Raw genomic sequence first — 13,741 nt, 5'->3', positions numbered from 1 at the left:
AACTTCCCATCATTTTGGAACAGTCTCACTTCAGGGGTGTTCTAAGATATATGAAATGCTGAAAGAGACCCGAGTTTAAATGATAGAACCTTGTTAAAAACGTTTGGGTTTCAAAGAAGCATAAATCATTAGCATCAACGGGTGATTTGGTAACAGAAACTCAAAGCTTAAATGTAAAAGCTCATTAGACTCCTCTGTCTACCACTGAGAAGAGTCTGACCACCCTGAGGGTGTCAAGGTTTATGAAAGGTGGAGAGAGAAAAGCCTTTGAAGCTTCATTTTTTTCTTTCCAAGTCACAGTCACGGAAGAGCTTCTTGAGAACAGGGATTTTGTTTAGTAACCACTGCATGAGATACTCAGGCTCAGAGCCACTGGATGTAGGTGAACATCCTTTCTCTGCTATTTCCCCTATTCCTAATCTAGTTTAAAGTGTATCTTCCCCTGTAAGGTCTTAATGGGCAGGGTTTACCAACTCTTTTATACTGTACTTTCTCAAGTGCCTGGTAGTGCTCTGACCACCATAAGCACTCCCTAAATACCCCTGAGAGCTATTGCACTCTCCCAAGTGCTTAGTACAAGCTTTATGCTCAAAGAATACTATGGATGGGCTGAGGAAAAGAAAAGTATGCTCACCCAGATTTCTTGCATGACTGTAAGCTCCTTCCAGACCCTCCGCCTCCAACTGCAACTACAGGCTGACTCAACATGTAAGACCACAGAGCGCTCTGCAGAAAACCAACCCCAACCACCTCACCGTGGCCACCAAGCATGAGAGCCCAAGGGGAAACCAAGATACAAACACTCCACTGGGCTGCAGCAGAGTCCAGAACAGGCCAGCGGCAGCAGGCGCTTGTGGAATATGATCTTGTTGGAGATAATCAAGCATAACAAACAGAGGGGAGAGAATCTCTGTAAACAGGGCGCAGGGTTTCCACTCTGCACACAAGTCAGTCAGTCATCATCTCGCCGGCAGGCCGGACCCTGATTGTTTCAGGGCTTGTGAAACAGTTCTCTGGCAAGGCCTCCTCGCTCCCGTTGCCTTCCTTTGCGCCGCTGCTGAAAGTGATATTTTCAGGGGTTGAGTGGGGATCCCGGGGGGACACTTCTGCCAGACCTTAGCACTTATGTACTCATCACCTCCTGCCCCTTTTGAACATGTCAATTTCCATACTCCCCAAGGAGCTCCAGAGGTGAGAACCTGTGCTGGACTTCAGAGGTAGAAAGAGAAACTGAGCATCTGGCCCAGCCCCTTACTCTGTCAGAGAGTGACAGAAGCCCCCAGACTGCCTCTAGAGCCCCCGGCAGGCTGCCTGATTCTCATTCCAGCTCTGCCACTCTCTGCTCTGTGACCTTGGGTGAGTCGCTTAACATCTCTGTACCTCAGTTCCCCCATTTGTAAAACGGCAATTAAGACCTTGAGTCCTACAAAATGGGACAGGGTCTGTGTCCAACCTCATTAACTTGTATCTACCCCAGAGCTTAGAGCAGTGCCTGGTACATAGTAAGTACTTATCAAATACCACAATTATTATTAATGGGGCCACACTTTGGTAAGCTTGGCTTAAAGAGGGGAGGGGAACAAAGAGTGGGCCAGAGAGGTTGGGAAAATGAGGGAGAAAAGGCGGGGGTGCTGATCCACCGTTCCTGCACCATTTCTGCCATCTTCCCTGTTCCCGCCCCCTAAAACCAGGCAAGTCGTCAGCCCCAGAAAGGCAAACTCCTCAGGGTTTGAGACCTGCCTCATCCCCAGAGTGCAGCAGGCTATCTGTACGGGCCAGGGGCAAGACAGGGCCCAACTCACGGTGCTCTGGAGCCAGACCCAGATCCTCCACTCGGGCCCCAGAGCCCATAATGGGTGAGAGGTTCCCAGTGGGGTGTAGCGGTTGGGCAGGGCCTTCTCCTGGGGCCTCAACCTGCTGAGGAGGCCCAAAATGGAACACCAACATCTTGGATCCACACCTGGGTCTCAACACAGCAGTTCATCCTGCCCAAAAAGCTAGATGGGGTGAACATTCCTTCGGTAGTGTTTACTGCACACTGACTATGGTCAGAGCATTGCGTTAGGGCCAGCCCATGGGACCAATGGTCCCTCTCACTTACTCCCATACGGTGGGTACCACTTCTGCCTAAAGCCTCACCTACTCCCCAGGCACTGCTTAAATTCATAGGTGCCCGATAACTCACAAAAATCAGGAAGCCCCGTGATCCTACGGTTCTTCATTTGAGCTTCGTTAGTTTCAGCCACCAAAAGAGAAAAGAAAATACTCGCTATTTGGCAATCTGATCTGAGCAGCTCAAGTGAATTCCAAATCAAATACCAGATCATTTTAAGTCAGAGTATTATTTTCAATTCATAAATATTAAAAATCTTTGAAGTGGCACCAATGTACTGTTTTTGCTATTTTTATTTTCTCCTAACCATTCTGTCAATTCATTTCCAAAATTGGATGAGTACTTAATGTTTTCTCGGAAGAAATTAAAGTCACGAGAAAATATGCTGAATCTACATTCAGAAGATGGTTTTAAGACTTTCTGCTCTTCCTAAGGATATAAATTACTATTTGGTGCGATGCTAAAATATCTATTCAAATCACTTCCTGGCTTCAACAAGGTTTCGCAAATCAAAGACAAAAGGAGTCCTTACACTTCACCCATCATCCACATCCCCACACCAAACTGTCTTTGTTACAGCTAGTATTTTCCAAAAGACACAACAAAGACACCTAGACAACAAAACCGTTCTAGCTTGGGCAAATTAAAGAAAGCAATCTGATTTGAAAACTCCAAACGTCCTTGTCAGCTGTCTCTCATACACCTACACGTACACATCCGTAAATATTGTTTTCAATGAAAACAAAGGCAGCCTTGTCATGATTAATACTATTTACTCAGTACCAATATGATGCAGTGCACAGTACTAAGATCTTGGGGAAATTACAAATGGAGCATAAAGACAAAGTCTCTGCCCTCAAGGAATTTATTACATAATGGGAGTGATAAATATACATGAGAAAAATCATACAGTCCAAATAAAGGCCTAGTGCATTAAAAAGCTCATAAAAGAAAGCTTATAGATCCACTCCAAGTATCCAAGTAGTAGGGTAGCTTGGAAGGGAGGGAGAAGGGAAAAGTGCAGAGGGGTTAAAAAAAAATGAAATAAGGAAGTTTTCAGGCAGAAGGTGTGTTTTAAACGGACTCTGAAGGAGGGGAAGGATAGGGAATGACAAGGTGGAGTTGGGAGGAAGTAGTGAGGGGAATATAGGAAGGCAGACATTCCAGGCAGGGGAATGGCAATGGTAGTGACTCATAGTTGAAAATCAAAAATAGAGAACATTGAGCCAGGGTGAGCAGGGTAGATACATTATTATTATTATTATTATTATATTTGTTAAGCACTTGCTGTGAGCCATGCACTGTTCTAAGAGCTGGTATGGATACAAATTAATCAAGATGGACACAATCCCTGTCCCACACTGGGTTCACCCTCTTAATCCTCAATTTACAGATGAGGGAATTGATGCACAGAGAAGTCAAATGGCTTGCCCAAGGTCACATAGCAGACATGTGGGGAAGCAGGGATTAGAACCCAGGACCTTCTGACTCCCAGGCCCGTATTCTATCCACTAGGCCGTGCTACTTCCCTACATATAAAGGAAACAGTGGTGTACCTAGGGCCGGGTGAGCAGAGAGCTACCCCAACACAGCCCAAAAAAGGACACAAAACTCTACTACCCAACTGGTTTGGATTTGTTTAGGGTATGAGGGTTAGAAGGGGGCAAGTGAAAGCAACACTGATGTCCTGGCTGTACACATGGCTCAATGGAAAGAGCCCGGGCTTGGGAGTCAGAGGTCATGGGTTCGAATCCCAGCTCTGCCACTTGGCAGCTGTGTGACTGTGGGCAAGTCACTTAACTTCTCTGTGCCTCGGTTACCTCATCTGTAAAATGGGGATTAACTGTAAGCCCCACGTGGGACAACCTGATGACCCTGTATCTCCCCCAGAGCTTAGAACAGTGCTCTGCACATAGTAAGCGCTTAACAAATACCAACATTATCATTATTACCTATCCTGCAACAGGTCTTTTCAGGGGGCAGTTGATAGGGCCCAGCTGAAAAAACACACGCCGAGCTAATAGTACTTTAAAAGAACCGAAAATGTAAGGATGGGGTGAAATAAGATAAAATGGGAAAGAGAGGAAGGCAAGGGGCAGACGATGCAGGTGAGGACAGCCCCCTCCTTCCAAGGTGGAGGGTCTGCATGGGGTCAAAGTTAGTACCCTTGCCCCAGGTATCAAAGTGACAGAATCACTGAATTGGGTCCCTAGAGGAAGCATGCAAGTAGATTCGCTAGAAAATTGTATTCAGCTCTCACAGTGGGCAGAAAACTTCTCCAGAATGCATCAGAAAAGACCGATCTACATAATTACACAGGCCTTTCCATCTCTGCCATTTCACAGTATGCTTCTGCCTTCCTCACAGAAGAGGTAGGCTGATGTTCAGTCTTTACTGGTTAAACCACTGCGGCAGGAAAAAGCTTTGTATAGAAAATCATAATGGATTAGGACTTTTCAGAAGCTAGGAATCCTGTTGGCAAGAACCGCTGAGGGTTTAGTCTCGGCGGCCGATGTAGGGGACTGTCAATAAAGTGGATTGACAAACTATTCCAAGAATGTGTTCTTTAACTACGAGGATGTAACCAAAGTATGAGAAACACAAGGAAGGAGCCTGTTATGGAACTAGGAGTCAACCCTCGACTACCTGGAGTTGGTTATTTAGATTGTGGATTATCCAGAGTCAAGGTCTGGCCAAGGGCACGGTGGGCACCACAACAGCCTTATGGGGATCCAGTTTCACCAGTCAGCCAATCAATCGTATTTAGTGAGCACTTACTGTGTGCAGAGCACTGTACTAAGCGGCTTGGGAGAGGATATTATAATGAACACATTCCCTGCCCACAAGGAACTTACAGTCTAGATGGCCCAGACCCTGAAAGAATAGCAGAACAAATGTCACCATCTTCTCAGAACTAGCTCCACTGACCTCGAGCGGACATCCCAGCCACTCCCACTGGCACTGGGGGTGGTTAGGGACAGAGGTCACCAGGGATGAGTGGAGAGAGAAGGGGAGAAGGATGATATCCTATCATAGGGATGATAGGCAAAGGGGAGGGGGGAGGGAGAGAGGAGGGAGGGGTGTAATGCCTATGCAATTACACTGTAAGCCCATCAGTGGGCAGGGATTGTCTCTCTGTTGCCAAATTGTACATTCCAAGTGCTTCGTACAGTGCTCTGCACTTAGTAAGCGCTCAATAAATACATTGAATGAATGAACATGAAGCCTGGATCCCAGACCCTTGCTTTCCTTGGGTCTCACCTTAGAGCTGTTCCCCTGCTCACCACAGTGAAGGACAAACTCATATCAGTCATTTCTACTCTCTGAGAAACTTCGACTGAAGATTTGTGAGGGTTGAAGACGGTCACGATAAATAACTAGAATGATGTTTTTGTTTTATCAGTAGAATTCAATGATTCATGCTTCCCAAGATGGTCTTGAGGTCTTTAGCGGTTCCACCTTTTCCCTCTCGCCAGAGAGAAATGTGTCCTGATCATTGTGATGAGCAGGATCTCGGCCCCAGCATTTCTTTGGGACACTCGCCGTGGCTTGCTGGTCAGAGAGAAGGCATCTGGTACTTTATTGGGTCTTTTCTAGTAAAGGTTGGATGTACTAACGATGCATGTTCTCCCCCTCGGACTTTCAACTCCCCCACACCCCAATAATCTGAATCACAGAGAAACACTGAGTCACTGAAAGTTTTCCTTTCCTTGGCTGAGCAGCGGCTGATGGTGCCATCAGGCCTTCCTGACACTTGTGAAGTAAGTGCTCATCGCCAAATTAAAAAAAAGAATTGAATTTTTTTGGACTCGTGATTTCTGCTAATGGATTAAATTGTAATCTGGGGCTGGTTTTCAAATGGGCTAATAAAAATAAATGTCATCTGCTCAGCCATTCTTCAGTTTAACTGAGGAATCTGAAATGCAATTTTCACCACACTCTCACAATTTGCCTTTTCAACTAACACCTAATCAAGGCATGCCAGCAAAAAACGACTGAGAAGAGATCTCTAACCTTCCTCCTGGAAGGGCAAAATTATTTTAGAGAACTCCCAGCTTCCCGGTCTTGTCCCCAGCTCTGCAATGTGGTCACACCTCATGAAAACTCGTCCCATCGCTGAAAAGTGAACCAAGCTGACAGCTTTGGGCTGGATCTATCTCTTCTGAGCCCCATCCCGAACAGCATGTCCCTTGCAGTTTAAAAAGAAAAACAAACAGCAACAACCAAAAATCAAGACTTGGTGGTAGACTTTGTCAGAGAAGGAGTTGCACTTCATGCAAGGTCTGACCACAGCAAAGAGCCCTTCACTAGCTCCGAGGCCGTCGGGCCAACCCCAAAAAGCAGATTTTAAAGACCCTGGCGTTAGTTTGGATGCTGGAAGAATGGGCAGGATGCTTGTCAACCAATTTTGTTCTACTGTACTCTCCCAAGCGCTCAGTACACAGCTTAGTGGATAGAGCACGGGCCTGGGAGTCAGAAGGTCATGGGTTCTAATCCCGGCTCCGCCGCTTGTCTGCTGTGTGACCTTGGACAAGTCACTTCACTTTTCTGGGCCTCAGTTCCCTCATCTGTAAAATGGGGATTAAGTCTGTGAGCCCCACTTGGGGCAAGGATTGTGTTCAACACTATCTGCTTGTATTCACCCTAGCGCTTAGTACAGTGGCTGCCACATAGTAGGGGCTTACCTGGCTCAGTGAAAAGAGCCCGGGCTTGGGAGTCAGAGGTCATGGGTTCGAATCCCGGCTCCGCCACTTGTCATCTGTGTGACTTTGGGCAAATCACTTCACTTATCGGTGCCTCAGTTCCCTCATCTGTAAAATGGGGATTAACTGTGAGCCTCACGTGGGACAACCTGATTACCCTGTATCTACGCCAGTGCTTAGAGCAGTGCTCTGCACATAGTAAGCGCTTAACAAATACCAACATTATTATTATTAACAAATGCCAGAAGCATTATTACTACTGCGCTCGGCATACAATAAACGCTTAATACAACTGGGGATGGAGGGGGCTGCAAAAAACCGGTGGGGTTGAAAGCGAGGAAGAAGAAAGGTGGGGTCGGGGTGAGGGGTCACTCCCCCAAAGTGACAAGAGGAGCTCGCTGGGGAAGAAGGAATTGCTCCCTGCTGGGAATTAGCGTTCTGCACAGAGTAAGCGCTCAATAAATACGACTGAACTACCTGTGCCCAGCCCCCCAATCCCCGAGCTCGGGGAAGAGAGGACCCCCCTCTCGCCCCGGGCAGGAGATGCTCCCAGCACAGTGCTTTGCACACAGTAAGCGCTCAATAAACACGACCGAATGCACGAATGCTCCGTGCAGCTCTCAGCCTTGGCTTTTTCGCTCCCCAAATGGCAGGTTCCCCGCACGTTCTGCAGAAAGTTCAAGCGAGCGAGGAGGCTCTGACCCCTTCCTAATAACAGCAATAGTAATGATGGCATTCGTTAGGCGCTTCTTAGAATAATGATGGGACTTGTTCAGCGCTTACCATGTGCAAAGCGCTGCTCTGAGCGCTGGAGAGGATATAAGGTGATCGGGTTGTCCCAACGTGGGGCTCACAGTCTTAGCCCCCATTTGACAGACGAGGGAACTGAGGCCCAGAGAAGTTAAGCGGCTCGCCCAAAGTCACCCAGCTGACAAGCGGCTGAGTCCTATGTGCCGGACACTGTCCTAAGCGCTGGGGTGGGTAGAAGCTAATCGGGTTGGACGCGGTCCCACGTGGGGCTCCCAGTCTTCATCCCCATTTTGCAGGGGAGGGAACTGAGGCCCAGAAAATAATCACAATGTTGCTATTAGTTCAGCGCTTACTATGTGCCAAGCACTGTTCAAAGCGCTGGGGGGGGGGGATACAAGGTGATCAGGTGGTCCCACGTGGGGCTCAGAGTTTTTAATCCCCATCTTACAGATGAGCTAACTGAGGCCCAGAGAAGGGAAGGGACTGGCCCACGGTCATCCAGCTGGCAAGGGGCGGCGCCGGGATTCGAACCCAGGACCTCCGACTCCCCAGCCCGGCCTCTTTCCAAAGAGAGGAGCGACTCACCCAAGGTCACGCAGCAGACAGGTGGCCGGGGTCGGGATCAGAACTCAGGTCCTCCTGAGTCGCAGCCGGGCGGGGCGGTGCCTCCGCGCCCCGCCACCTACCTTGCAGCGGCCTCTCCCTCCCCGCCGCCGGACTCCTCGGTCCCGAGCGGAGCGTTTAGAGCAGGGTTTGCCCGGCCGAGGTTGACCCGCAGCGGGCAGCGAAGAGTTTCCTCCCTCGGCGGGCAGAGACCGGTGGGGCTGCGGGAGGGAGGGGACGGTAATATTTAAAAAAAAAAAAAAAAAAAAAAACAAAAAAAGGGACTGAAATGGAAAAAAAATAAAATAAAAGGGGGGAGGACGCAGCGCTCAGCGCAGGGCCCGAGCGGGAGCGGTTGCAAGTCTGCAAGACGCGCGCTGCTGCGGCCCCGGCAGGACCGGCCCGTTTGGCCTTAGAGACGGCGCCGAGCCCCGCCCCCTGGATACTGATCGACAGCCGCGCCCCCCAATAGGAGCGCCCTCCTCCTCCTGGCGGGAGGGGAGGGGGGCGGAGGGAGCCTGCCGTGACGTCACCGGCGGCCGGGTGGGGCGGGGCCCGGCGGGGGTCCCAGGCCGTGGGTTCGAATCCCCCCTCCGCCACTTCAGCCAATAGTATTTATTGATAATAAGTATAATGTTGGTATTTGTTAAGCGCTTACCATGTGCCGAGCACTGTTCTAAGCGCTGGGGGAGACACAGGGGAATCAGGTGGTCCCCCGTGGGGCTCACAGTCTTAGTTCCCATTTTACAGATGAGGGAACTGAGGCACCGAGAAGTGAATAATAATAATAATAATGTTGGTATTTGGTAAGCGCTTACTAAGTGCCGAGCACTGTTCTAAGCGCTGGGGTAGACATAGGGGAATCAGGTGGTCCCACGTGGGGCTCACAGTCTTCATCCCCATTTTACAGATGAGGGAACTGAGACACAGAGAAGTGAAGTGACTCGCCCACAGTCACACAGCCGAAAAGTGGCAGAGCTGGGATTCGAACTCATGAGCCCTGACTCCAAAGCCCGTGCTCTTTCCACTGAGCCACGCTGCTTCTCTGAGCGTTTACTATGTGCAGAGCACTGTACTAAGCGCTTGGAATGAACAAGTCGGCAACAGATAGAGACAGTCCCTGCCCTTTGACGGGCTTACAGTCTAATCGAGGGAGACACACATAATGTTGGTATTTGTTAAGCGCTTACTATGTGCCGAGCACTGTTCTAAGCGCTGGGGGAGACACAGGGAAATCAGGTGGTCCCCCGTGGGGCTCACCGTCTTCATCCCCATTTTACAGATGAGGTCACTGAGGCACCCAGAAGTTAAGTGACTTGCCCAAGGTCACACAGCACAACCCATGACCTCTGACTCCAAAGCCCGGGCTCTTTCCAATGAGCCACGCTGCTTCACGAGAATAATACTAATACTGTTGGTATTTGTTAAGCGCTTACTACGTGCAGAGCACTGTTCTAAGCGCTGGGGGAGATACAAGGTCAGGTTGTCCCACGTGAGGCTCCCAGTCTTCGTCCCCATTTGACAGATGAGGGAACTGAGGCCCAGAGAAGTGAAGTGACCGGCCCACAGTCACACAGCTGACAAGGGGCAGAGTCGGGATGCGAAGCAGCGTGGCTCAGTGGAAAGACCCTGGGTTTGAGAGTCAGAGGTCATGGGTTCGAATCCCAACTCCACCACTTGTTCATTCAGTAGTATTTACTGAGCGCTTACTATGTGCAGAGCACTGTACTAAGCACTTGGAATGTACAAATCGGTAACAGATACAGTGCCTGCCCTTTGACGGGCTTACGGTCTAATCAGTTGTCAGCTGTGTGACTGTGGGCAAGTCACTTCACTTCTCTGGGCCTCAGTTCCCTCACCTGTAAAATGGGGATGAAGACTGTGAGCCTCACGTGGGACCACCTCATTCCCCTGTATCTCCCCCAGCTCTTAGAACAGTGCTCTGCACATGGTAAGCACTTAACAAATACCAGCATCATTATTATTATTATTATTATTATTATTAATCCCTCCCGCCCCCACCAGTCAGCTGGGTCACGTCGGCCAAGTCACTTCACTTCTCTGGGCCTCAGTTCCCTCATCTGTAAAATGGGGATGAAGACTGTGAGCCTCACGTGGGACAATCTGATTACCCTGTATCTACCCCAGCGCTTAGAACAGTGCTCTGCACATAGTAAACGCTTAACAAATACCAACATTATTATTATCATTGTTATTATTATTAATCCCTCCCGCCCCCACCTGTCAGCTGGGTCACGCTGGCCAAGCCATTTCACTTCTCTGGGCCTCAGTGACCTCATCTGTCAAACGGGGAGGAAAAGTGTGAGCCCCACCGGGGACAACCTCATTACCTTCTATCTCCCCCAGGGCTTAGGACAATGCTTGGCACAGAGGAATCGCTTACATAGTAATCGCTTAACAAGTACCGACATTATTATTATCGTTATTAAGGTATCTCCCCCAACTATTAGAACAGTGCTTGGCACAGAGTAAGCGCTTACATAGTAAGTGCTTAACAAGTACCAACATTATTATCCTTATTAAGGTATCTCCCCAGCGCTTAGAACAGTGCTTGGCACATAATAAGCACTTATGTAGCAAGTGCTTAACAAGTACCAACATTATTATTATCATTATTAAGGTATCTCCCCCAACTATTAGAACAGTGCTTGGCACAAGTGCCAACATTATTATCATTATTAAGGTATCTCCGCCAACTATTAGAACAGTGCTTGGCACAGAGGAAGCGCTAACACAGTAAGTGCTTAACAAGTACCAACATTATTATCATTATTAAGGTATCTCCCCCAGTGCTTAGAAGGGTGCTTGGCACAGAGTAAGCACTTCCATAGTATTATTGTTATTATTATTATTATTAGGGTATCTCCCCCAGTGCTTAGAACAGTGTTTGGGACAGCGTAAGCGCTTACACAGTAGGTGCTTAACAAGTACCAACATTATTATTATTACGGTATCTCCCCCAGTGCTTAGAACAGTGCTTGGCACATAGTAAGCGCTTAACAAATACCATTATTATTATTAAGTGGCGGAGCAGGGATTAGAACCCATGACCTTCTGACTCCCAGGCCCGTGCTCTATCCACTGTGCCATGCTGCTCCTCATAATAATAATAATGGTATTTGATAAGTGCTTACTATGTGCCAAGCACTGTTCTAAGCACAGAGCTAGATAGAAGACAATCGGGTTATCCCACGTGGGGGCTCACATTTTTCATCCCCATTTTACAGATGTGGGAACTGAGGCACAGAGAGGTTAAGAGGCCTGCCCAAAGTTACAGCTGACAAATGGCAGAGCCGGGATTAAATAAATAAAAATAAACGGTGGCATTTGTTAAGCGCTTACTGTGTGCAACGCACTGTTCTAAGCGCCGGGGGATACAAGGTGATGGGGTTGTCCCACGTGGGGCTTACAGTTTTAACCCCCATTTTACAGATGGGGTAACTGAGGCACAGAGAAGTTAAGTGACTTGCCCAAAGTCCCACAGCTGGCAAGCGGCGGAGCCGGGATTAGAACTCCCGACCTCTGACTCCCAAACCCAGGCTCTTTCCACTGAGCCACGCGAACCCATAACCGCTGTCTCCAAGCCGGGGTTCTTTCCACTAAGCCACGTTGCATTTACTCATTCAGTCGTACTTATTGAGCGCTTACTGTGCGCAGAGCACTGGACTAAGCTCTTGGGAAGTATGATTTGGCAACAAATAGAGACGATCCCTGCCCACAACGGGCTCACAGTCTAGAAGCGGGGAGACAGACCTCAAAACAAGTAAACAGGCATCAGTGGCATCATGATAAATAAAGATAATTCTAGATATATACATATCATTAATAAAATAAATAGAATTAAAATTATAAATATGTACATATATACACAAGTGCTGCGGGGGGAGGGTAGAGCAAAGAGAGCGGGTCAGGGCAATGGGGGAGGGAAGGGGGAGCAGAGGAAAAGGGAAATGAATTCAATCTTATTTATTGAGTGCTTACAGTCTGCAGACCCCTGGAATAAGTGCTTGGAAAGTACAATACAGCAATAAATAATAATAATAATAATGGTATCTGTTAAGCATTTACTATGTTCCAAGCACTGTTCTAAGCGCTGGGTTAGGTACAGAGTAATCAGCTTGTCCCACGTGAGGCTCACAGTTTTAATCCCCACTTTACAGTTGAGGTAGCTGAGGCACAGAGAAGTTAAATGGATTGCCCGAGGTCACACAGCAGACAAGTGGCAGGACTGGGATGGAGACAGTCCCTGCCCACAAGGGGTTCACAGTCTAGAGCCTGGGAGACAGATATCGAAACAAGTAAACGGGCAGCAATATAAATAAATAGAATTTTAGATATATACCTGTACACGTAAGTGCTGTGGGGCGGGGGGGGGGCGGGGGGGTAGAGCAAAGGGAGCGAGTCGAAGTGACGCGGAAGGGGGAGCTGAGGAAAAGGGCGGCTTAGTCTGGGAAGGCCTCTTGGAGGAGGTGCACCTTCAGTAGGGCTTTGAAGGGGAGAAGAGTGATTGTTTGGTGGATTTGAGGAGGGAGGGCGTTCCGGGCCAGAGGTCGGACCGTTGGGCTAGGGGTCGATGGCGAGACAGGCCTTCTAAGCACTGGAGTGGATGCCAGCGCATCGCGTTAGACAAAATCCCTGTCTCACGTGGGGCTCATAATCTCAATCCCCATTTTACAGATGAGGAAACTGAGGCCCAGAGAAGTAAAAATAATGATAATCTTGGTAGTTGTTGAGCGCTTACTACGTGCAGAGCACCGTTCTAAGCGCTGGGGTAGATACAGGGTAATCAGGTTGTCCCACGAGAGGCTCACAGTTAATCCCCATTTTACAGATGAGGTAACTGAGGCACAGAGAAGGTAAGTGACTTGCCCACAGTCACACAGCTGCTAAGCACTTCCTATGGGCCAAGCACTGTTCTAAGCACTAGGATAGACATGAGGCAGTCATGTTGTAGCGTGGCTCAGTGGAAAAAGCGCAGGCTTGGGAGTCAGAGGTCACGGGTTCTAATCCTGACTCCGCCCCTTGCCAGCTGTGTGACTTTGGGCAAGTCACTTCACTTCTCTGGGCCTCAGTTCCCTCATCTGTCAAATGGGGATTAAAACTGTGAGCCCCACGTGGGACAACCTGATCACCCTGTACCCCCCCCCCAGCGCTTAGAACAGTGCTTTGCACATAGTAAGCGCTTAACAATTACCACCATTATTATGTTGTCCCACATGAGTCTCACACAGTCTTAATCCCCATTTCTCAGATGAGGGAACTGAGCGGTGAAGAGAAGCGAAGAGAAGTGAAGCGGCTTGCCCCAGGTCACACCGCAGACAAGTGGCGAAGTGGGATTAGAATTCGCATCCTCTGACTCCCAAGCCCTTGCTCTTGCCACTAAGCCGCGCTGCTTCCTGCCGAAGGTCACACGGCAGACAAGTGGAAGAGCCGGGATTAGAACTCATGACCTTATGACTCCCAGACCCGAGCTCTAACCACTACGTCACGCTGCTTCAGGCGCTGGCCTAATCGCGGGGCAATATACAAGCTAATCAGGTTGGACACGGTC

At 48.8% G+C, this 13,741-nt stretch overlaps 1 protein-coding gene across 3 annotated transcripts in view; it reads right to left on the bottom strand.

The window, feature by feature from the left end:
* The window catches only part of OSBPL3 (oxysterol binding protein like 3), a 141,684-nt gene extending 133,246 nt beyond the window's left edge, over nt 1-8,438 (bottom strand). For 2 of the 3 annotated variants that reach the window (XM_007667342.4, XM_029070997.2), the window contains exon 1: nt 8,253-8,438. The gene's annotated coding sequence lies outside the window, so the exon portion shown is untranslated. The remainder of the gene's footprint in view (nt 1-8,252) is intronic. The other variant, XM_029070996.2, reaches the window with a different exon arrangement.
* Nucleotides 8,439-13,741: the final 5,303 nt, after the last annotated feature.

This window comes from Ornithorhynchus anatinus, chromosome 8 (assembly GCF_004115215.2).
Source record: "Ornithorhynchus anatinus isolate Pmale09 chromosome 8, mOrnAna1.pri.v4, whole genome shotgun sequence".
Lineage (NCBI taxonomy): Eukaryota > Metazoa > Chordata > Mammalia > Monotremata > Ornithorhynchidae > Ornithorhynchus > Ornithorhynchus anatinus.
Note: the sequence above shows the minus strand (reverse complement) of the source record. Positions and strands in the feature narration are given on the sequence as shown.